The sequence below is a fragment of the Notechis scutatus genome, chromosome 1 (genome assembly GCF_049901735.1).
Source record: "Notechis scutatus isolate UNSWTSFEM ecotype Mainland chromosome 1, rNotScu1.2, whole genome shotgun sequence".
Classification (NCBI taxonomy): Eukaryota; Metazoa; Chordata; class Lepidosauria; order Squamata; family Elapidae; genus Notechis; species Notechis scutatus.
In genome coordinates this window covers 170,214,827-170,240,317 of record NC_142009.1, presented here as the reverse complement: position 1 = coordinate 170,240,317, position 25,491 = coordinate 170,214,827, and the positions used below count along the sequence as shown (strand labels likewise).

General features: G+C 37.6%; 1 protein-coding gene across 4 annotated transcripts in view; it reads left to right on the top strand.

The window, feature by feature from the left end:
- PARD3B (par-3 family cell polarity regulator beta) overlaps positions 1-25,491 on the top strand; it is a 926,621-nt gene that overhangs the window by 88,379 nt on the left and 812,751 nt on the right. Inside the window, exon 2 of one of the 4 annotated variants that reach the window (XM_087949490.1) lies at positions 2,139-2,266. The exons of the other annotated variants lie outside the window; for them this stretch is intronic. The gene's annotated coding sequence lies outside the window, so the exon portion shown is untranslated. The remainder of the gene's footprint in view (positions 1-2,138; positions 2,267-25,491) is intronic. 4 annotated transcript variants of the gene reach the window in all.

Here is a 25,491-nt window from a genome sequence, read left to right as displayed (position 1 = left end):
TGTATGGCTCAGGGGGTTTGAAGTGGGTAGTGATGCAGCTGCAGTGCGGCTTCTGGTCTGTGGTCGTGTCTCATCTTCTGTGTGGGTGTGAGTCTGCTTTTTACGTGGAAGTGTGGTGGTGGCATCTCGTGTGGCCCTCGTGGGTGTGGGTCTGGTGTCATTCATCATGTTAGGCACTCGTCTGTTCATCAGGGCGGGTTTCCAAATGGCTGGTAAGCGGGAGGTGTCATCTCTTTTATTCATGCTGTGTGGGCGTTTTTCTATCTCTATGGCTTCTCTGATTATTCTGTTGTTGAAGTGTTCGGTTTTCGCGAACAATACCAGAACTATCGCCAAAACCGAACACTTCAACAACAGAATAATCAGAGAAGCCATAGAGATAGAAAAACGCCCACACAGCATGAATAAAAGAGATGACACCTCCCGCTTACCAGCCATTTGGAAACCCGCCCTCATGAACAGACGAGTGCCTAACATGATGAATGACACCAGACCCACACCCACGAGGGCCACACGAGATGCCACCACCACACTTTATATATATATAAAAGAATGAGCTGCCAAGGACAGAATTCTGTATTCAGGCAAGCAGCCCTTTCGTGGAGGAGGAAGTAGCTTTTTCCAACATTCTCGTTAATTGTAGTGATAGTTCTCCCATTGGGGGCAGATTATCCTGTTTTGCTGACTGGTGGGAAGCTACGACATCTGACGCTTGGGTACTTGATACAGTTAGATCTGGCCTTTTCCTAGAATTTAGATCACAACCACCCAGGTTCTTTGTGCCTTGTCCTGTATCCAGGGAGGCATCACTGAGGGAACTTATGGAGAAGGCTATACAGCATTTTCTGGATATTACAGCTATTCAACTAGTTCCTCTGAGTCAACAAGAAATGGGATTTTACTCCCAGCTTTTTGTTATTCCCAAAGCTTCAGGTGGTGGTGGTGTGGCATGCTATTCTGGATCTTAAAAGGCTTAATAAATATTTGTTCTACAAGTGGTTCAAGATGCAATCATTTCAAACAATTTTGGAGAGCACTTGAGAGGGTGACATTCTCACTTCAATTGACCTCACCAAAGCATATCTTTACATCAGGATATATCAGTCACAGAGATGTTTCCTGCATTTTTGTTATTCTGGGAAACATTATCAATACAGGGCCATGCCCTTTGGGCTATCTTCGGCCCCTAGGGTCTTTACTAAAGTGCTGACAGTGCTAGCAGCACATTTGTGGGCTGTTCCAGTAAGGGTGCAATGCTACCTGGATGATATTTTAATTCAATCATCCTCGGAGACCAGTGCCCTGAGACACCTCTAGCTGACAGTTTCCCTTTTACAGGCCCATGGCTTCTCAATCAATACCAAAAAGAGTCACTTCATCCCCACTACATGTTTATTACATTTGGGGGCCAATATTGACACAGTCTCTTGTAAGGTTTTTATCTCCCAGGATCGCCGTGACAGTTTACAGGCACTGGCCAGGCAAAATTCAGAGGGCAGAATACGGTACCTTTGGCCCTTCTATCTCAGCTTCTGGGGAAGATGGTGTCTTGCATCTCCATCATGCCTTGGGCATGTCTGCACTCAAGGACACTGCAGTGGTTCCTCTTGCCTTATCAAAAGGCGGGAAGGAGTCACTCCTCATGTAAGGTCAGGGTCCCCAAGTCAGTGAAACAGTCCTTTAGGTAGTTGCAATCCCAAGCAATTGGCAAGGGCCACCTATTTAAAGAGCCCCCACAGCTCATCATCACTACTGATGCCAGTCTCTTCAGATGGCGGGGGGGCTCATCTTCAGTCACAGAAGGCACAAGGCCGACACTAGAACAAAAGAGAAATATCAATTGGTTGGAGTTGAGAGCAGTCCGCTTAGCTCTCAAACGGTTTAGTTCTTTGAAACAGGGGTCTCATGTCCTTATTATGAGTGATAATATAGCCAACAAGCCCCACATAAACAGGCAGGGTGGAACCAGGTCCAGGTCTTTAATGTTAGAAGCGGAATGCTTGGGTCACTGGGCAGAGAAAAATCTCTTCTCCATTCAGGCAGAACATATATTGGGTATTGACAATGTGCAAGCAGACTGGCTAAGCTGGGCCAGGATATACCATTCAGAGTGGAGTCTCTACCCTCTTTTATTTCAGGAGCTGACCCGGAGGTTTGGCCAACCAGTAGTGGACATGTTTATTTCTGCAAGCAATGTCAGGCTACCCAGGTTCTTCACCAGGTTCATGACCCTGGAGGCGGAGGGGACCAACGCTCTCAAGAGCAGGTGGCCTCAGGGCCTTCTGTATGCCTTTCCTCCTCTTCTGCTTCTGCCAGCGGTCATCAGAAAGATCCTGGAGGAGAGGGTGGAGGTCATACTTCTCACTCTTGATTGGCCCCAATGTCCCTGGTTTGCGGATCTGGTGAATCTCTTCATCACCAAACCATGGAGGTTCCCTCCAGGCAAGATATCATTGCATCAGGGGGCCCTAGTTCATCCAGGGCCTCAGTGGTTACAACCGACCACATAGCGATTCAGCAGGGCTCTCTGAGAGCACAACATTTCGGAGAGGGTAATTCGTAGGATCCAAGTGGTCAGGAAACCCTCTACTAATTGCATTTGTGATGCCACTTGGAAGACCTTTTGTCAGTGACAAAGCTGGCCTTCAGCCTATGGCTATCTCAACAGCCAATATCTTAGATTTCTTGCAGGATGGACTAGACAGAGGGCTCACAGCCATTACCCTTTATAGACAGGTGGCGACCCTCTCTTCTGTGCTTCACACTCGCAGGAAGGGGTCCTTGTCCCTCAATCAGACTATTTGTAGGTTCCTAAAAGGAGCATCCAATATCTGACCTCCAGTGGTCCATAGGTTCCTAGCTTGGGATCTCCCTAAGGTACTTCAAGCTTTGATTAGGACTCCCTTTGAGCCTCTTAGACCCATTAGCCTATATATGTTGTCCATTAAGGTGGCATTCATAGTGGCGATCACTTTGGCTAGGATAATTTCTGAAATAGAAGCTCTGTCTGTTAGGGAAGATCCCTGTATCTTCCACCCGGATAGGGTTGCTCTTAGATTGGATCTCACATTCCTGCCCAAGATCAACTCCTGGCTCCCTAGGGCTCAGGAGCTTACCTTGCCAAATTTCTGCCCTAATCCTACTCATGCCTTGGAACAGGCATGGCGTACTCTGGAAGTTTGCAGAGTGTTAAAGATCTATATTCGTAGAACAGCAGCTCTTCTCAGGACAGAGGCTCTTTTTGTGTCATTTCAACCAGCCACCTTGGGTTCCAAAGTCACGCCATTGACAGTGGGTTGATGGATTCATTCCTGCATCTCCAGAGTCTATGAAAGTAGGTCTCTTCCGGTGCCTCGGGGGGTGACTGCTCATTCTATGTGAAGCACAGCTATGATGGCAGCCTGGGCCACACAGGCACCTATCGAAGAAATCTGCAGGGCTGCTATATGGTCATCGCCCTCTCGATTCGTCAGACATTATCAATAGGATGCCTTCGTGTTGGCTGATGCAGCATTTGGCAGAAGGGTTCTGCAGAGCGTTCATAGGCAATGGTACGAGCAGGACCAGACTTGAGCACTCCCGTGGACAGTTCAGCTTTGGTATGTCCCACTAACTGGGCTCTCATAGCCATGGAAAGGAGAATGAACATTGGCCTTACCTGAATGTTCTTTCTTTTTTAGTGGTGAGAGAGTCCCTTTATATGTGTGGGAGTGGGTTGGGGGGGAGCGATATAGGGTTTTTTCTCGTTGAATCTACAGAGACACGTCCAGTCTGTCAAGTGCTTCGCCGAAAGCTGGGGCTTGGCCAGTGGCACAGGGCGGGGCTTAATCAATTAGGCAGACTCAGTCCAATCAGCAAGGACAGGAGTCATTCCCCTCTCACTCACGACTCTCACCACTGAAAGAGAAAGAACATTCAGATAAGACCAATGTTCATTTTATTTTTGGTTTTAGGTACTGCTGTTCAGGTATCTGAAAGTCTTGTTTCATTTCTCAGGTGAAAACAACACATACTGGCAAAATGATATACGCTAAAAACATAACAAGGCATTTAAATATTTAGGAAAGTTTTCTAATAACAGGGATTATAAATATTAAGTTTGAGTATAGAAAAACATAGTTTGATATTTAACATCACATATACATAGAACATTCATTGTCTCGTAGAAAATATGAATAGTTCAGAATCAGTATTTTTGGTTGTTTGTTAACAAACTATAATTTGAATGGAAATACAAATAAAACCATGTAGAGAGATCTACACAGTTTACTCTGCTGTTCTCATTTCATTTTGTAAAGAATGATTTAATTACATATTTAAAATAAATCTGTCACATACTAAAAATATTGAAATAATTAAACACATTTGATTTTTATGCATACATTTTCTAAAATTAACTGCCTTTTCCACACTAATCTGCCTTGTCTCTAATTGGGTTGAAATGTGTGAAAGAGAATAATTTTTTCAAAGGGGAAATTAAGTCAACTTTCATCTGTTATTCAGTGTAGAGGGTGTGTGCCAGAGAAAAAAGCTTGTAGTATTTGGAGGTGGTAGTTTTTGCAGTGGTAAATCTCCTGCAGATTAAAATGCCATATTTCTAGCTATTTACACTTTAATACACAAAAGGATAGAAATTTCATGGATTAGTCCTCAGTGTATATTTTGTTTCCTAATATATAATACTTGAAATCTAAGAAGTAAATTTGGGGTACCTTTTGTTCAATGAAAGTATCTGTCTCATCCTTTGCCAAGAGACATGATGGCACAGTGGTTAGAATGCAGTACTGCAGGCTACTTCTACAGACTGCTGCCAGAAGTTTGGTAGTTTGATTCTCACTGGCTAAAGGTTGACTCAGCCTTCCATCCTTCCGCAGTCAGTAAAATGGCCTCTTAGTGGGCTGTAAAGTACTGTGAAGCAGTATATAAGTCTAAATACTATTGCTATTGCTAAATGAGTAAAAAGATGGAAAAAATTTGGAAGGAAAAATAAGTAGCTAGTGGCAACCTCCCCTGCAGCAAAACCAATGCAGTTAATTGGTAGGGAAATTATAAGTAAATTATTTTCTAGTCTATAAATTGCTTGGACTTAAAAAGCAAACAACCTAAAATATTTAATGAAATTTGGCAAACAACTTTTTATTTACCTTGAAATTGATGAATTTTATCTTTTATTATGATTTTATTCTATTTTTTTCATTTATTATATTAAAAGTAAAATAATATAATTATTATACTTTTGATATCATTTGGGAATAATGGTTATTTTCTTCCTTTTGGAAAAAGAATTGTAAAAAAAAAAAATGGGATGTAATGGGAAGATGGGAGGTAGTCCAGGAAACTAAGACTGTGCTGGAGCAGTGAAGCTGTGAACGATGTGTGGACCAGGCAAAATATTTGGACATTAAAAAGTACCCCGGAATTAAAAGAAAGAATTTTTATTAAAGATTGTAGAAGCGGCAACTAGAGAGAGAGAGAGAGAGGGAGAGAGAAGAAAATTGGGAATTTATGAAATTGGACTTTGGACTTTGAGAAGAATTAATTTGGATGTGAAAAACTTAGAGGAAAACATTTGACTATAAAATATTTTGAAATTGAGCTGGATAATTATTTGGGTTTTGGCAAAATAGGCATTGATCAAATGCTGGATTTGTCTGTGTTAAAAAGGGATAATAGCTAATAATTGGAATTAACAAACTTAATAAAAGCTTAAAAAAGGGACAAAGCAAAAAATAAAGGGTGAAACATGGAAACAGAATTGAGAGCACCACCTAATGGTAAAAGAAAAATTTCAGTGACTTTTTGGAAAGTGCTTGGTCTATTTAAAATTGGAATGTGAAATGAAATAAGAGGAACTCTATTATGATAAAACAAAAAACCTGAAAAGTGAAATATTAGAACATCATAGAAAAGAGATACATGAACAAAAAAGTTCCCCTGTAATCACTTTTCAAGTGTGACGCCTTTCTATCTTTCCCCTAAAGTAACACTTAAAATAATACATAATTTCCATCCTGATTCTGCTTAGTACATTCTACATGTTGCATTTTAAAATAAAAGAATAATAAATTTATAATATAGTTAAGTATATAATTTCCATTCTAGTCTAATTCTAATTAATACATTATTTTAAAATAAGAAAATGAAATAGAAAGTTTATAATAACATTAAGAAAATAACGAATTAAACTATAACTAAACATTAATCATTTTACACATTCTCTTTAATATTTTATTAAATATTGAGATCTATCATTATTAAACATTTTAATATTTTAATATTTTGTTAAATCTTATAATATTCCAGTAAACTATTTCAAATGCAGATACTACAATACTATCTTATGTACTCTTGCAGAATCTTTCTTTAATTATACACTATCCTTTATTTCTAAAAAAAACCCTGCTTTTTGGCATCTTGTTTCAGACTGTGGCTTTTCCCCCCTTTTTCCCTCCCTTTCTTCTCCAGTCTGGTCTTTTTGCTCCCCCCCTCTCCTAACCTCCACCTTTTTAACTTCCCCTCTCTGTTGTATTTCTCTTTTCAATTGCTTTCTAACATTGTACCTTTTTTTCACCTTATTTTTCTTTTTCTTGGTTGCTTTATTGAATCTTAAATTCTCATTTTTCCTTCCTCTCTTCCTATTTTCTTTCTTAATTGAACTTTTTTGTCCATTAAAATGGCTTCTTCCTTTTCTTCTTCTTCTTCTCCTTCTCCTTCTTCCTCAAGTATTTGCTGGTATGTAGAAACCGCCATTTCTAAAAAGTGGAAGACAGCTCCCAAAGAATCCTTGCCTTTTTGTTGTCTTTCTTTTAATTTTTCATATTCCATTTTTAATTCATTCACAGATAGTGCCATTGTCAATTTTTAAGAACAACCCAGATGTTTTTAATCTTAAAGTAATTTCCAAATGTCAAAGTTATCAAACAATCCAAACAGACATAAATTATTTCCTCTTCTTCTCTTTGCAATTTTTCCTCCTGGGGCAAAATCCCAAATATATTTTAAAGCCGTATTACAGTTGGTTGCTGATCTTATAATCTTCAAGGCGTCTCCTCCAACAAATTTTTAAAGATTTTTTTTAGTCCTCTCCTTCCCACTTATAACAAAGAGCTTATTTTTACCTTAAAGAAGCAGGTTTTTCTGTGCTCATTTGCTTTCTCCGTAAGGAAGGGGAGTGAACTTTCCTTTCAGCACTTTCGCCGCTTTAACAACTTCTTTTGGAAACAAATGTATCAATCCAAAAGTCAGGTTTCCAGGGTGTTTTAAAAGTAACTTAATGTCCCGGTTCAGCCAAGAAAACTTCTCCTTCTGGTTCTTCCTCCTGCACAGTCTTATCCGGTTGAAGATTCCTTTGTGGCTGCCATTTCTGACAGCCGCTCCACCGCCTCAGGAAAAAGGAGTCTAGCTGGCTGGGGAAAGGGGGTGCGATATCCCCAGACCCCTGCCCGGATCTCCTCTGTCTTCCGCTGCCCCTTCGGGGGTTGGATCGGGGGTACCTCAGCGGCGAGCACAGCAGGGACCCGCAGAGAAGCGGATTCCTGCCGCCGCCGACGCCTTGCAACCAGAAGTGCAATTGGAAAAGAAAGGACAAAGGATACAAGCATAATTATTTTAAAATAAGATGAAATAAACAAAATATAATTAAGAGAGTGAAAAGAAGGGAGAAGTTATATAGAAAATATAGAATGGTTAATAAGATATGAATGGTATATAAGGTGAGCATGAATTTGATTTAGGTCTGTAAAAAAGGATGTAACCCGGGGCTAAGCCACTTTTCAAAAGAAGTTTTATGTTTTGTGTTTTGGTTAGCTTTGTTTGATTGAGAATTAATAAAACCTTGGAGGAATAAAACTAAAGGGAGAGAAAAGACATGTACAAATGATAACTAAGGAGGTTTTCTCTTTTTATGTCTTGTTTTATGTTTTGTATTTTGTGTGTTTATGTTTGATTGAGAATTAATAAAACCTTGATAGAAAGAAATATAATTGAATAAAAGTGAAGGGAGAAATAATGAGAAATTTGGAAAAGATATATATGTGCTTAAATGGAAATGTGATAATGTGGAACCATGCCTTAAAAATAATGTTTATTTGCCTTGTTAAAACTTATAAGTAATTTTTAGAAAGGAGGTTTTATGCTTTTATATAAGTAATATATAAGTAAAGATATAAGTAAAGATATAAAAATAAGATATAAGTAAAGATGTGTAATGAGTATGGAAAGGAAACAAGAATTTAGATAATATTGTAAAAGAAGGCATGAGAATATTTAAAGAAAAATGAATTAAGCTACAACATGCATTGAAATTGGATAAAATGAGTGCAATGAATATAATAATATATGAGAATATTTTAAAAAATGGAATAACTAATAATATGTTATGAAATTGGACATGAAAACTGAATATATAATCATGGTCATGTTTGTATTGAGATGTAAAAACCTGGAACCACATTGTTCACCCAAAGAGATGCTTTTAAAATATAAAAATAAAAAAATTATTGGAAAAAAAAAAAAGAAAACACAGTTCTGGCTGAGTTCATAAATATGGTATGGGAAAGGCAAAGTTTCCATTCAATCAAAGTTCATTCCTGATGTCTAGGATTTTATTTTTTCAGAATAGTATAAAAATAGTTTGTCTCCTTATGCTGCGTCACCTGTAAAGTCATGGAATCAATTATTAACCAATCCATTATCCTCCACTTAGAGACAAACAACCTACTCTCTAATAAACAATTTGGTTTCAGAAAAAAACTATCCTGTAATCTGCAACTCTTACACTGCAAAAACATATGGACTACACAACTCAATCAGGGCAAGGCAATAGACGCAATCTACATAGACTTCTGTAAAGCCTTTGATTCAGTGGTACACAACAAACTACTACTAAAACTAAAATCTTATGGTATCTCTGGACACCTACATAACTGGATAGAAGCATTCCTGTCAAACAGACAACAACTGGTCAAAATTGGGAGCGTCCTATCAAATTCTGTACCTGTCAACAGTGGTGTCCCCCAAGGCAGTGTTTTAGGACCAACTCTCTTCATACTCTACATAAATGACCTCTCTGTGATCATATTAAGAGCAACTGTGTTTTCTTCGCTGATGATGTAAAGCTATTCAACACCACAGACAATACTACTACCCTCCAAAAAGTCCTTGACTATGTATCAGAATGGTCAATCAAATGGCAACTTCAAATCTCAACAAATAAATGCTCTGTCTTACATATTGGCAGAAAAAATCAGAAAATAAAATACAAGCTAAATAGTCAAGACCTTGTTGAGGATCCAAACTTTGTCAAGGACCTTGGAGTACTCATCTCAAATGATCTAAGTGCTAGAGCCCACTATAACTACATAGCTAAAAAGGCATTAAGAGTTGTTAATCTAATCCTACGTAGCTTCTTCTCTGGTAATATCACACTACTAACCAGAGCATACAAAACATTTGTTAGACCTATACTTGAATACAGCTCATCAGTCTGGAACCCATATCATGTATCTGATATTAACACAATTGAAAAAGTCCAGAAATATTTCACAAGAAGAGTTATCCGCTCCTCTACTCATTGCAGAATACCTTATGCCACCAGACTTGAAACTCTAGACCTAGAAAACCTAGAACTATACCGCCTCCGGTCCAATCTAAATATAGTATATAAAATCATACATTGCAATGTCCTACCTGTCAATGAATACTTCAGCTTCAATCATAACAATACAAGAGCACACAATAGATACAAACTCAAGGTTAACCTCACCAAACTTGACTGCAGAAAATATGACTTCAGCAACAGAGTGGTCAACGTCTGGAATACTCTACCTGACTCTGTGGTTTCTTCCCCAAACCCCAAAAACTTTAACCTTAGACTGTCTACTATTGACCTCACCCCGTTCCTAAGAGGCCTGTACACACCAACGTGTCTACCATCCCTGTCCTATTTTTTATTTTTCTTATAAGTAACTATCTCATGTATTCAAAACTATATTTATTCTTATACCTGTATCTTGTAAGCGATTGACAAATCAAATAAATACTAAATACTAAAAATACTAAATACTCTTCCAGGATGTTTTCTTTTTTTCTTTCTTTCTTAAATCCCAATTTAACTTACAGAAATGGGATTTCCAGAACTAATCAGCTATGACCCTGCTTAAGTTTCTGAGAGCAGCCAAAATAACAAAGACCAAAAAGGATAAAGAAAATATTGTAGGTGATACAAATAAAGTCATTGTTTCCATATATGCAATGCTGTTGCCAGAGGATTCCCAGGCACTGACAACTCTTTGGGACTGCTTTATCCAAAGGGGCTGCTGTCTTAGGATGAGCAAAAGAAGGGGTGTGGGTGTATCTCTATTAGTAAATGCCTGTTATAAAAATAGCTTCCGCTCTATATCTTCGACTTCAGAGTAAAATGTAATAAGACGTTTCTGCTCATTTCTAATTTCTGCAGCCATTTAATGCAGATTTACCTTCAGAGAAAATACCCCACCTGCAGAAGTGCTATCCATGGATGGGTGATGAAGTCTGTGAGAAATGATAGGAACAGGTTAAATATAGAACCTTCCAAAACATTGTGGAACCTTCAGGCAGAAGAACACTAAATATTAGTGACTATCAGCTTACTCCTTAAAATTCTCCCAATCTAAGCAGCCCCAGTATTATTCAGTGAAAAGAAAGATATGCACCTTATGCTTCTGTGTAAATATCAGGAATCTAAACACTATCAGCATGGAAAAACATGTATCCACTCTCCTTTATGCTGGCCCAACTCTCTAAAGGAATTTAGAGTTAGATTTATGAGAGGCATACTACTGCATCAGAATTAGGAAAGGGGATGAGTGGAAAACAGTTTTTAACACCCTGCTGGGATGCTACCAGTTTAAAGTATTCCCTTTCGGATTACAAGGAGCTCCTGTCGTATTTATGCAACTAATTAATGAGGTGCTCCATGAACATTTGTACAAAGGGGTCCTAGTTTATCTTGATGACATTTTAATTTACTGTTAGGCATCCAGAAATTGTCCATGGTAATCAATCACTCCGAGACAAGTATAATCTCCAATTGATTTATTAGAACAGCTCTGGTACGTCTATGGAATTTCCCAAACTGAAAGTCATTTTCAGCACGTTTCACAAAATCCACCTTCTCTCCTCCCACTTCTTACACTTCATTAATCACGAGAACCAATTAACTGCAGCTGGAATTTTTTAATGCGACATACAAAATAACCTTGAACTTTCCAACTCCTCCACCCCCCTTTTTTCTTATAACATTCTTGGCAGCTGAATCTCAGAGCTGACATTTACACCAAAACAAAAGAAAAGCACATAAAATTAGTCCAAGCAGTTCTCATGAAACTCCAAAATGCCAAACTATATGCAAAACTCTTTAAATGTGGATTCCACCAAGAAAAAATTGACTACCTGGGATATAGAATATCCCACGAGGGAATAGAGATGGACCCACAAAAAGTAAAAGTTGTCATCAATTGGGAACCGCCCCATACTCGCAAACAACTGCAGAGCTTCTTGGGTTTTGCAAACTTTTACCGCCAGTTCATTCCAGCTTTTGTGAATATCACCCTCCCCATCACAAACTTGTTAAAAACGAAAGGGGGGGGGAGAAACCCAAACCAAGGCAACCCCTTCCCTGGATGATGGAATGTCAAGCAGCATTTGAAAAACTTAAAACAACTGTTCTCAGCAGAACCAATCTTGAAACACCCAGACCCTGAACAACCATTTGTCATCCAAGCAGATGCTAGTGATGTAGCAGTTGGAGCAGTTCTACTCCAAAAGAATGGACATGGACAGTTACAACCATGTGCTTATACTTTCAAGAAACTGACAGGAACCAAGCAAAGATGGGCCATATGGGAGAAAGAGGCATATGCTGTGTGATGGGCACTCCTCACATGGAGACATTTCCTAGAAGGGAACCAAATCCCTTTTGAAGTCTGGACTAATCATAAAAATCTAGAAGCCCTGAAAACTCCATGGAAATTCTCAGAAAAACAAGCAAGATAGGCTCAATACTTTAAACGGGTTAATTTCACTCTCAAATATCTCCCGGGGGGGGGGGATTTCTCGGCAGATGCCCTGTCTAGGAAACCCCAATACAACAGCAAAAAGATTGAAATAAAACCCATGATCCAACCAACCCAACTTGCAACCAAAATAATCACCCGGGTACAAGAGAAGAAAGAATCACTGACTGACAATGCAACAACTTCAATATTTAAGTAGGCGCTACTTAAGGATGACTGGCTCCACGCTAACAAAAACACTTGCTTACTCAAAGATGGGCTAGCCAGGGTAGAAAACAAACTTTACTTCCCTGCCAGCCAGAGGATGGACCTCATGAAATGCTGCCATGACTCAAAAATAGCGGGACACTTTGGTTTTGTAAAAACCCTGCACCTCATCAAAAGACAATTTTGATGGCCATCTCTCAAAAAGGACATTAAAAACTATGTTGCTAATTGCCCCATCTGTGCTGCTGCAAAAAGAAGACAAGGAAAATCTCCTGGACTTTTACAAACAGTGACAACAGAACCTTCAGCACCCTGGAAAGAGATCTCTATGGCCTTTATAGTGGAGCTTCCCAAAAGTGCTGGAAATACTGTCATTTGGGTTGTAACTGATCTTTTTTCAAAACAAGTTCACTTTGTTCCATGCCAAAAGATCCCAACTGCCAAGGCCTTGGCAAAGATGTTTTTAATACACATTTATTGCCTTCATGGAGCTCCCCAATGAATTATCTCAGATAGCGGTGTTCAATTCACATCCACCTTTTGGTGGGTGTTTTTAAACTTATTAGGCTTCACCCAGGGGTTGTCATCGTCCAATCACCCCCAGACTAATGGCAGAGCTGAACGATCGAACAGCGTATTAGAACAATATTTAAGATGCGTTATTAATAACCAACAGGACAATTGGACTGACCTTCCTTTTGCAGAGGTAGCATACAACAACTTTGTCCACAACAGCGCTGGTTTCACCCCATTCCAGGTAGTCACAGGACAAGAATTCAACCCCATGCCAGAACTACCCACCAAAGAACCTGAAATTCCCTCCCTTAAGGAGCGGATTAATAATTTGCAAGCCGCTTGGCCAGTGGTCAGACTAGCCTTACAAGAGGCTAGAGCAGCTTTTAAAGCTCAAGCGGATAAAAAGCGTTGTGACCCTAAGCCATTCAAAGTTGGGGACCGCATATATTTGTCCACAAAATTCCTAAAATCATTGCAACCCTCTAAGAAACTGGGACCTGAATTCATTGGGCCATTTTCCATCTCCAGAATTATTAACCCTGTTATGGTAGAGCTTCTACTTCCCAAAACGTTTAGACAGGTTCATCCAATATTTTACTGTAGTCTACTCAAACCAGAAATCACTTCAAACCTTAGACCCCCCTCTTCCCACATTTCCAACTCCCATTATGGTACATGGGGAACAACATTTTGAAATTAAAGATAGGGTAGCCAAACGAGTGGGTAGCCAAACGACATGTAAAAGCACCCACATTACTACGGAAGTTCCATCTCAAATACCCTCACAAACCATCCTAAGTTGTAAATGTAACACATATTTTATGTCTTCCAGGTGGATTTCTCAAATTTTTAGGGGGGCAGTATGTCAGATCCGTGTATCTGCCATTCTTCAATGGAAGAAGGGGGGGGGGAGTTAGTACAAGTAATCCTTTTTGATGTAACCTGAATATATGAAATCTTATATTGAATCTGTATAACTTACACATGATATACAACTGGAGGACTGGAGCCATATGTCTAGAAACTTGTCACCTCTTGGTGAGATAGCAAGAGGAGAAGGGACCATAAAATTCCAGTTTTGGAAGATAATACCTGGGAAACTCTTCTAAGATACATTCCCAGAAAAGGGGAGGGGGGAATTAACATGTTGGTTCTTTGTTTGACAAAATCCACATCTAAATAAGGGGAGGGGTTCTAACTCTCTTTATCTGTTGCTGTATGCCTGGAATCATCTTAGATTCTGCTTTGACTAGTACTGGAATCATTTCCTTTCAATAAAGAATTCCTTTTGAAGTGCCTAGCTTTCAGAAGTTCATTCTTTTCCAGTTGAAGGGAAAAAAGTCCATTCCTTACAGAAACTGAGGTAGAGGTAGAGTATTTCAATTGTTTCTAAATTCATTAAAAACATTTGATATGAAAATTGTCCTTGGTATGCCAGCTGAAGTATATATTCTCACAGAAGTTTGATTTAGTGTATTATTTGATAGCCCTCAAAATAATTTAATCAGTGCATTCATTAATCCATCTCCAAATACAGCGATGAGGGGAAAAACCAAGATTATTACTGTAGGATAATTAGCAGAATGAAACTGAGTTAATAGGTGCGACATCCAATTATTTTCTGCCCTCAAGATAAATTCCAAGTGAAGGTTGAATATTATAGCAGTAGTTCAGTTCTCCTGCTTATTCAAAGTCATGTTGAGTGGATAGAAATTGTGGCATGAAGAAGATGTGATATTGCAAATTGATTTTTACAAGACTCTTGTGCTTTACACTGATGCAGTGTTTGTACTGAAAAGATTCATAGCTAACCTTGACACTCCCCTAATTGCAGTACTTTACCATTATTAGGCATTTCTGATTAAAGAAAAACATTTTGGTAGATTTTTTTAAAATGTTATATTTCTGCTTATGTAAGTGGTTTTAATTTAAAACATCTAAAATGTCCTAAAATGAATAATGAAATAAAAGCACATTCAAATTACAAGTTTCATTGAATTATATATTCATCAAGTTAGTGTTGATTCTTATGAACCACTGAGATTTTCTCCATGATCCTTCAGGTTTTTCAATCATGCACCTATTGTATCTTTGTTGTTGGTCATCAGTGGTCTCTTTCCCTTCCACCTTTCCCAACATTAGAATCTTCTCTAGAGAGAGCTAGATCAGCATAGTAGGTCTGAAGTGAAGTGAAGCCTGGCCATTTGTGCCTAAAGTGAGAACTTTGGGTTGATTCATTGTATGATCCTTTTGTTTGTTTTTTTATTGGCTATCCATGGTATTTTCAGGAGACTTCTCCAATATCAAACTGGAAATAGTTTTCAGCACACAACTGCAGAAAAAGATTTTGCTAACTTTCTAGAAATCTACTACTACTACTACTTCCAATGTTTTCTAGTACTTATCATAAAAGTAATTGTTTTCAGTCACTTGGTTGTGCGACCTGTTGTACAATGAAAATATGCATTGAATTTGTCAATCACAAATCAAATAATAAGTAACCTCTTCATCTGTGAAATCAGATGGTTGTTAAAATTGGACAATGTTGAGATAATCCTGAAATTTTTAAAGTACTTGTACTGTGGCAATCATAGAATTTCATGCAAAACAGTTAAATTTAGTACATTTTCCATTTCATTAAACAGATGTATTTGAATCAATTACAAAAAGAAGGTACCAATCTTCTGTAGAAAGAGCAGATGGAAAAATGTGTTCCTAATCACAATGCAATTCTGGTCAGCTTATATCATTACTAATATCCTATTACAGCTATGTGCATTCCATTCCTTTCCATAAGAATTTGCATCTTCCATCTTGATTGCATTCAACTTTGGACTTATGGCTATTCAAATGCCAAGCTTGATAATAGTCTCAATTCTTAAAAAAGTGTGATAACTGGAATTTTTTGCCAAAGGCCTCTAGTAAATATTTGGTAGAATCCGATCATATCAGGAGGAAGCCATCTCTCTCTCTTTTTGTATTTTGGTCAGGTTTGGGGATACACAAATACAATTTTTTCCCTATTCAGACTCAGAGTTATGACAAACAGTGATATGTTTGTATTTGCAATATAACGGGTGACTGACTTTATTTGCAGATAGGATTAATCAAACCTCAACTATGCCATTGTAAAACTTTCTTTAATAAATTGAGTACCCTATGCCAGTAATGCTTGATAGCCAATTATCCATGATTTATTAACTGCTACAGTGCAATAATCTGTCTTGACATTGTCTCTGTCCTGCTCTCTGCTTCAAAGTAAAATTCATTGTGAGTCACCATTTCTTCTGCTTTCTTGATAATACTGATCATGAAAAAAAGAGACTAGGTGTTAGGAATGTTAATCACCAAACAGTTGGGTTGGAAATATATAAACCAGGATAGACATTTAATACTGTCTCTTTAAGGGAATGCTAAAATTGTAATTGGGTGTGGTTCCTCAAACAGCCATAAGATGGAGCCAGAAACCTGGGTTGTTTGTCCTGTTGTTGAGTGTTGCTAGTTGTTGATCGTCGTTATTCTTGGTTTGATGTAAATCTGTTACTGAACTGTGTATGATACTGGACTTTGTCATTTGGATTATCCCTGGACTGAAAACTGACTGCTTTAACTGTGTATAACTTAGACTGCTTGTTGGACTTTACTTAACCATTTACTGGAAGTAAAAACCTACATTTTACTATACAGTGTATCTATGTGCTGGTTGTGTGTTATTCTTCACCACTCTCACTACGTCTCCCTGTGTGCACTCATTCTCCTAACGGGGAATTCCCTCAACACTAGGCTTACGATTCTTCTCTTATTTCTAAATGCAATAATGCCTGTCCATCACTTTTTAAAAAGCACGTTTATAGTTCTCATATTTGGAATATATTAAAACATCAAGTATTGTAGGTCTTTTGGGTGCGGGTTGATTAAAAGAATAATTATACAATGCTTGAAGGACTAATTAACACCCAGTAAGGTAATTTGAGACTTAAAACCATTCCATCAGTGATTGTTTGAAATTATGATGGTGCTAAACAAATGCTGGTTACAACTGGTCTGGCTATCTTAGCAATCCTCCCATTGTGGTAATGTGATTGTGATCTGGGTATTTGGCAAATGGTTCACCTGACTGGTCATAATGCCCTGTGATTACATTATTGCCATTTCCTGGCTGGCTTCCCCAGAAGGTCATTGGGGAAGTTGGCTGGAAAAGTCATAAATCATGGGTGTATATGTCCCCCACCCCCACACATTCTCAGCCCTTCTGCAGTTGCACCACACTGGTAAGTTTTGCAATCTTGCTCACTCTCCCTGAGCTTTGCCAACCTTTTCTATCACTCCTGGATTCCTACACACTCTTCTTGAACCTTGTCACATCTCCTTTGCACCCCTGTGCACTTTTCTGCATTCTTCTTGAGCCTTGCCTTGCTTCCCTCATACCCTTATGCACCTTACCCGAGCTTCACTGCATCTCCCTCACACATAGACAGTAAGAAGAAATAACAGATTAGCATTCAAACCCTGCTGAAGTGTTAAACATGGTGGCTGCCCAGAAGTAACCAATTCCAGATTGTAATATGGTTTATTCAGAGCCTAGGACAAGCTAGATCTACTATTGTATAACAAAGAATCATAATGATGCTTAAAAATAAGTATAAAAAAGAAAAACTAATTAATAAATTACAGAAGTTGTACCTGAGTAACTGAAATAATTTTATAAATAGAAGACTAATCCTAAATTTTCAATGATATTGTTTCCCAGTAATGAAACTGAAGACAAAGATGCAGACCAACTAATGTTTTTATAAATGAAAATATAATTTGAAATATTATTGCATAACATATTTTCTGGGAAAATGCTTTACTGCACACTTTATTGCTAAAGGTAAAAAGTAATTCTGATGAATAAGTTATAGAAATGCATTAGATGGTCTAGGAGAGAGAATCCTTTTTCCTTTTTCCTAGATTAAAAGACAGTAAAGTAAACATTGTCACTTCATAACTGCCATAGTCAACAGCTTTGACCCATGGTCAACTTTGGAAGCCCTGAATGTTGATAAATAATTAGTTGTTTGTATTGTATATATTTGAAGAGTGTTATCATACTCATCCTTTCTCTTCTCAACTCTAATTATTTTCAATTCCCTCTATTTCTCTCCATATAATTTGTTCAGAGTATTGCAGTGTAAATTCAGCGCCAGAAAAGTAAACACAAATTACTGAGGCTTCATTTAACTTCTTTATAAACATATGAAGTAAATTTTATAAACCAATTGTAGATCTCTTCAACATGGAGCAAACTCAAACAGAAGCAGACATGTTACAGGTTCAGAGCAGAGCAGCAATTCAACTTCAACAGACAAGCAAGCAAGTTAGTTTCTCTTTCACTTTAGAGCTGAGCACAGAACAGAGATAAATCACACCCAGATTCTCTCTTTAAGTTTCAGCCCTCAATTCAGCTCTCATTGGCTGACCTTGTTACTAAGCTCTATTCTAGTTCATGAATATACTCTGACATAATTTAGTTTCCAATCCTTTTAGCTCTGTTGTGAAGTTGCCCTCATTTGAAGCCTTGCTTTTAACTAGTAATCAGTACTTGGCTTGATGGAGACTGACCAATACAGAATAGAGTGGAATTATTACTTCTGATTCTGAAAAATGTAACTCTTTATGCAGGCTGAAATCACATTTGCCTTTTTTGCAGACAATGCAAACTGTTGACACTTACATGGTTTGCAAATCAATTACAGTTCTCTTTTAGAAGTATTATTGCTAATCTGAGTATCTTGTATTTCTATCTCTGTTTTTTTATTTCTATACTATTAAATTTGTATGCTGCCCATTTCCTTATCAAATGACTCTAGGCAGCTTACAATAAAAGCAAAAATATTAAAATATTAAAATTAACAATTGCATAAAACTAGGAACTGGTATACGAGTGGAACAAAGGTTTTGTTCCACTAACCACCTCTAGCATGGAACACTGAACACATCAAAACCCCAGGCGAATTGGCAGAGCCAGGTTTTGAGACCTTTTCAGGAGGCCAAGAGGGTTGAGGCAGATCCCGCCTCCAGTGGCACGATGTTCCAGAGGTCAGGAACCAATCTATTACATTTGCATTTGGTTTTTCTCTTCAATTATACATTGAATTGCAACTCCCATCTGCCACAATCATCATTATGCTTCAACAATTTAAACAAGATATTCAGTAAAATAAAACTGTTGAAGCCTATATCTTATAAAAGTTATAATATATCCCATAGTAACCATAAAGTTATTCAGTCATTTTTTTCAAGTTAAGGTTGCTTTACCTGGCTAAGTATCAATGTATTTGATTTCCATATTAAATTCATGCTTTACTGGGATATTTTCACCAGTAAAGAAAGGCCAGAAAGTCAGACCATAAGCGAGTAAGTAAAATAAAACATGTCTTTGTTTATGTCCTCTTTTCTATCCAAGTTAAACTTTATCTGCATTTTGGTTAACTCTAAATAAGTGTAATATATGTTGTCTTCCATGGAAGCACTTCTAGGCATTGTAAAATCTTGCAGCGTCTCCCTCTCCCCACCCCAGCCATATGACTGGGCATTTGGTACACTATTAGCATTTATGACCAGATTACCATTTGCAATCTTTTCTGCTGACTTCTAAGTTGCAAAAAGAGGAAATGGAGGTTTTGAGATCTATTCTTCCAATGTGCTGAGGTTCCTCTCTCCTTTATGCAGGAAGAGGAAAGCCTCCCACACACTGGAGGAATAGGCCTCAAATCTGGCAAAAACACTAGCAATAAATCAATACATCAATACATTCGGAAAGATTAGCTTTGTTACTATTGTGTCCTCTGGAGAGAAGGACACTAGTGAAACAGGTAGATTCCAGGGAAGAAAATGCTCTGAGAAGAAGCATCTGAGAAGAAAGACTCTAATAAAGGGAGGATACAAATAAATAAATACACAGAAGAGTACTTGTAAACCAACCGTAATCCTGTATTTATTCCTGAATTACTCAATTATAAAAAGTGTAAAATGGAATTGCATTAAGTGTTGGAGAGAAAGAATAAGTCAGTCTAATATTATTGTCTCCTTGTTTTTTAAGGGATGAGGACAAGTTGGGTCCCTGTTTTTTAAGGGAAAAATGAACCTTTGCCTGATATTTTAACCTTTTTTAAGATTTAAGAAATAATTAACATTTTTTCATATCTCAATAAAAATGAACACACACAAAAAATGATGTATTATTTATATGGAAAATGGCCCCTGGCCCCTTTAATGATGAGAAGGCTGCTCAACATTTTGGTGCTGAACACTTACAATAAAAATGTCCCCTTATTTTTCTATTACAACACCAAAGTGAATTAACCATTTCCTACATTGATTTCATTTCAAATATTCTGCTTGACTTAGAGCTTGGAAGTTTGCTGCTGGTTGTTGAATGGTGCCTGGGAAGTCTTCTCTGAATAAGATTTCCAGCTGTGTTTAAACTCATTGTTAGAATAGCCTTTTCCTTTTTGCCAGGGTCTGGGAGTAGAAATAACTCATTCTACAAATTTAAATCTTATTTGCTTACTAGTCGTTTTTAATCAGTGGATGGTTGGAAACAATAGTTGCTTTGACACTGAATTTTATGAAGGGACGTATTTTGTAGCTTGTGAAATTTGTAATGTTTTATCAGATTGTATAGAAGAACCAGTTAGCTGAAAGATTCCTAAACATTTTAGTTTATTTTTTGTTGAAACATTGAAAATGCATAATGCAATGCATGGGTGACCTTGAGGAAAGGGGAGAAGAGATGCTGCCAAGGAAACAATCAGACAAGAGGGGATGGAGCCCTGAGGTGCTTAATGGTCAAAGAAACTTAGGAAGGATCTGCCCCCCAATGGATCAAACAGTTAAAAGTGGTGGTGGGAAGATTGTACTTTCAGACTTGCACAATTCTGCTAATGTAGCCTTAAAATAAGGTGGAGTGAACAAATTTGGTTATATTTCCTGTCTGGTTTACCTGTGAAGGCTTACAGTAGGTAAACAAATGTGATAATTTTAAAAGAATTGTGTTACAATTATTTGCTCTTATGGAGACATAGATTTAGGGTCCTTCTGGTGACGTCAAAATGAATGGAGCAGGGGAACAGGGCGCCATTAGCCCTGTTTGATTTTTCTCACCTGGTGACCCTAAATGGGCAGTGCAAACCCCAGAGAGGCTTGCAGGACAGAGACAACAAGGGGAAGTGCGATCCCCTGTCTAGATACAGGGGAACTCCTCGACACTGGTGAGAAGAGTCAGCCAATATGGCAGATCTGAAGCCATGACAGCCAGGCAAGAACCAGGAAGATAGAATTAAGAAACAATGCGAGTATACTGGGTGAGGACATTATATTTCTAAGGTTGTTTTTTTAAGCAAATTTTATTAATTTCAAAGACAAACAAATCATCATCGACCATTACATATTTGAACCTTTTTCCATTATAAATTTTACAAGTCAGATAAAACCTTATTTTATACAATACAATTCTATTTTAAGCCATTTCCATATGAGCATAAAAATACCTCTTATCCAATTTCTCTTTACTTCTCTTTACTCTTATTCAATTTCACTATTATTATTTCATTTATTTCTTTCTGACTTGATTACCATTATTCTCATTCTGTATTTCTACCAGGTTTTATTAATACTCTCAAAAACATAAACACACAACAAACAAACATATAAAAAATCTTTTAGGAAAGTAACTTGGCCCCAGGTACCTCTCTTTATATGGGCTTCAATTATATTCATGCTCATCTTACATATCATTACCTATTTTGTTTACCATTCTATATCTTCTATATAAACTTCTCCACACATTTCACTCTTCATAATTCTATCTTATTTAATCCATCTTAATTTAAATCATTATATTTGTATCTTTTGCCCATTCTTTATTATCCCTCTATCTCATTCCTTATAATAGAAAAAAAGAATTTCTCCTGAAATCACTAATCAGAGTATGATGCCTTTCTATCCTCCCCCTAAATTAATTAGATTAACATTTAAAATAACACCTAATACCCAATCTGATTCTGCTTGATACATTCTATCTACTAATTTTTTTCTTTTAATAACAATAAAAACAGAGTAATAAATCCAAAATGATTAAATACATAGTTAAATAATAAATCTAAATATTAAATCTTATAACATTCCCATTGCCTTTCCCTTTAATATTTTATTACATTTTAAAATCAATCATTGTTAAACATTTCAACATTTTAATTTCTTATTAACTCTTAAGCCATTCTAATTTTCTATTTCTAATACAGATGTTACAATACCATCTTATGTACCTTGCAAAATCTTTTTTAAGAAAATTGTACTTTACCCTTTGTCCCTAAAAAAAATTCCTCTTTTCCCATCTAATTTCAAAACTTTGTGGCTTTTCTCCGCCTTTCCCCTTTCTTTCTTCCCCCACCAAATCTTCCTACCCCCCTTCTTCTAGCCTCTGCCTTGCTGGCATCCCTTCTCTGTTGTGTTCCCTTTTTCTTTTGTTTACTATCATTATATTTATTTTGCATCTTATTTTTCTCTTTCTTAAATGTTTTTTAGATCTTAAGTCCTTCATTTTCCTCGCTTTCTTCCTTCCTTCTTTCTTAGTTAAATTTTGGAATTCATTAAAGATGGCGTCTTCATCTTCTTCTTCTTGTTGTTCTTCTGCCTCCATCTGTTGTATTGTTTGTTGATAGTTAACCAGCGCCATTTCTAAAAAATAGGAAGGCTTTTTCCATACCATCTTTACCGGCTGCTTTTGTTTGCTCATATTCTTCCCTCAGTTCCTCAAAAAAAAAAAAAAAGCCATTATAGATCTTTTCTTTTCTTTTTTCCCTCTTTCTTCTTACACCAACCAAGATATTTCAAAAAATAAATAAAACAATCCCAAAATCCCAATCCTCAATCAATCCAAGCCAAGACAAAATTCTCCCTTTCTCTTCCAGGGGTAGTATCAGACAAAAGAAAAAAGAAAGTCCAAATCTGTATTTTGAAGCCTTATTGGAGTTATATTTCTGTCTTCAAATCCTTAAGGCATCTCCTCCAACAAAATCAAACCAGATAAATATATTTTTTGTCCTCTCCCTTCCGACTTATCCCATAAAGCTAGTTTTACCTGAAAAAAAAACAGGTTTCTCAATATCCACTTATTAATTCCATCGGGAAGGAGAGTAAACTTTCCTTTCAGCACCACCAAACTGCCGCTTTTTTCCTCTTCTAGAAGGTATCATTCAGAAAGTCATAATTTTCAGGAATTTTGTTAAATATGTCTTAGAGTCCTGAGAACCAAGAAAAACTTTCTCTTTTCAAAAACTTTCTCCACTTCCTCCTGCGCATTCTTACCCGGCTGCCAGCTTCTTTGTGGCGGCCATTGCGGACCGCTGCTGCACCGTCTTGGGAAAAGGGGGTTCTGCCGGCCGGGGAGGGGGTCTGCAACACCCCCAAACCCCTCTCCGGATCCCCCCTATCTTCAGCTGCCCCTGCAGGGCAGCCTAGCTCCGGACCCGTCCAGATCGGAGCACCAAAAGCGGCTAGCGCAGCAGGGATTGCGCAGCTTCGCGAATCCCTGCCGCTCGCGAAGCCGACAAACCGGAAGACCCATATTTCTAAGGTTTTGATTTAATTTGATTTAACATAGAAGCGGAAAAGTGGGACTCAGAAAGATTGGGGCAGGATTTCCGTCCTAGGAGAACAGTGGCAACTGAGCGGCTGGAGCCTCTGGCAGTTCCAGAGAAGAACACAGGACATTTTGAAAAAAAGAAAGAAAGAAAAGATAGAAGATTGCGAAGAGGAAATCCAGATGAAGCAATTAAAAAGAACTCTTAAGAAACATTTTAACCTCTTTTTCTACTTGTGCCGATAGTGACTGAAATTAGAACGTGGGGAAAACTTCTTTTGATTAGTGTTGAAACGTGCATCAGTGCCATCTAGGGACAAGAAGATTTTGTTGGAATAAGGTGACTGACGCAATATATTAAGAAATTAAGGAATGACATTTGGGACATATAGTAGATGTTAGAGAAAACACCTAGATGGATCTGAGACTTTTATAGTTAATTGAGTATCACTTGGGATATCGCGTGGAAATTTCTGGAGACGTGGAGACTTTATGAACTACAAACTGCATAAACCTTAAGACTCAAAGAACTTAAACAAAAGGATAAACCTACTGTGGATTATAAGCTAGACCATTGAAGGGAGGAGGATTGTGAAAATATTTATACGAAAGGCGTTTTGAATAATCTAAGGACTGGTTGAAACTAACCATTTTTGATTATCAAATATTTAGTAGCAATTGTTTATTCTTATTCTTATTCTAAACAGTATAGATATATTGGACAGACATTATACATTGCTTATGTGATGTGGGAGGATGGACTGATTGTTAGTGTCTTAATAACAAGGTATTGAAGAGAGACTGTAGGGGAAACGTGGAAATTAAGAAATGAATAATTAACTATTGTAAAATATTTTGGGAAAATACCCTTCGATTTTGGAAGATGACAAGTACATCAGCTATCACAGAAATTGGAAAGAAAGTATCATTGACACCAACACCTAAAATATCACCCTTGGCTAGCCAGATAGAAAGCATGTTGGGGGTGGAGAAGGTAGGTTCTATGCAGAACATGCAGGTGATGCTGCTTATGAAACCATGACAAAGACCCAAGAAAATATATCCATGAGAGCTGAAGAACGGGATGGGGGAGATGAAAGGAGACATTTGATGAGAAAATAGGGAACATTCAACAACCAATTAAGAATGAACAGAGGATACAAACTGTAGAGATAAGAATGTAACAAACAGAAAAGAAGATGGAAGAAATGGAACAAAAATTAACCTTAGCCAACAGGGACATAGTGGAAGATAAAGAGGAAGACTTGGCTACAGTAATGATAGACCTACTGGCACCGGTGCTACAGAAAGGCAAACACGACATACAAGGAGATCTTGATGAAGTGTTCAGAATTCACACATATTACGCAAGAAGGCACAAACTGCCAAGAGAAGTACATGTGAGGTTCACCAAAAAGACAGTGAGAGATGAAGTATATAGAAGGACGAGAGATGAACCCATGATGTACAAACGGAGAGAAATTCAAATCCTAAAACAAGTACCCTGGAGAAAATAGAACAGAGGAGAAAATATCAATTTTTGACCATGCAGTTGATTAAGCACAGTGTGATGTTCAGATGGCTGATACTGGAAGGGATCTTGATAGCATGGCAAAAGAAGAAATTTAGGATTGACACGTTAGACAAAGCACATGAATTTTTTGAACACCATTTTACAACAGATGAAGTAGTAGGGAGGAAATGGAAAGTGAAAGCCAAGATGAACACCAAGTAGATGAAAAAGGGACAGAGCAAGAAGAAAGAATGAGGATAGAAAATAACCAAGTGGAGTGAGAAGTGTGGATGACTTCGGGAATGACAGTAGATATTCAAGAGATCGACATAATAACAAATGTGTGGGCTGATCATAATCCTATAAAAGTGGTATGGAGGGGGCAAAAGAAGAACTGGAGATGGACAATGAATCAAAACATTTTAAAAGATAAGGAATATATACAAATGGTGGAAAAAGAAATGAAATTCTTTTTCAAAGAAAACAAAAAAGAAACATCACTGCAAAACGTGGGACACGGCAAAAGCATACATATGAGGACTAACAATAACGTACATGGCAAAGACAAATAAGAA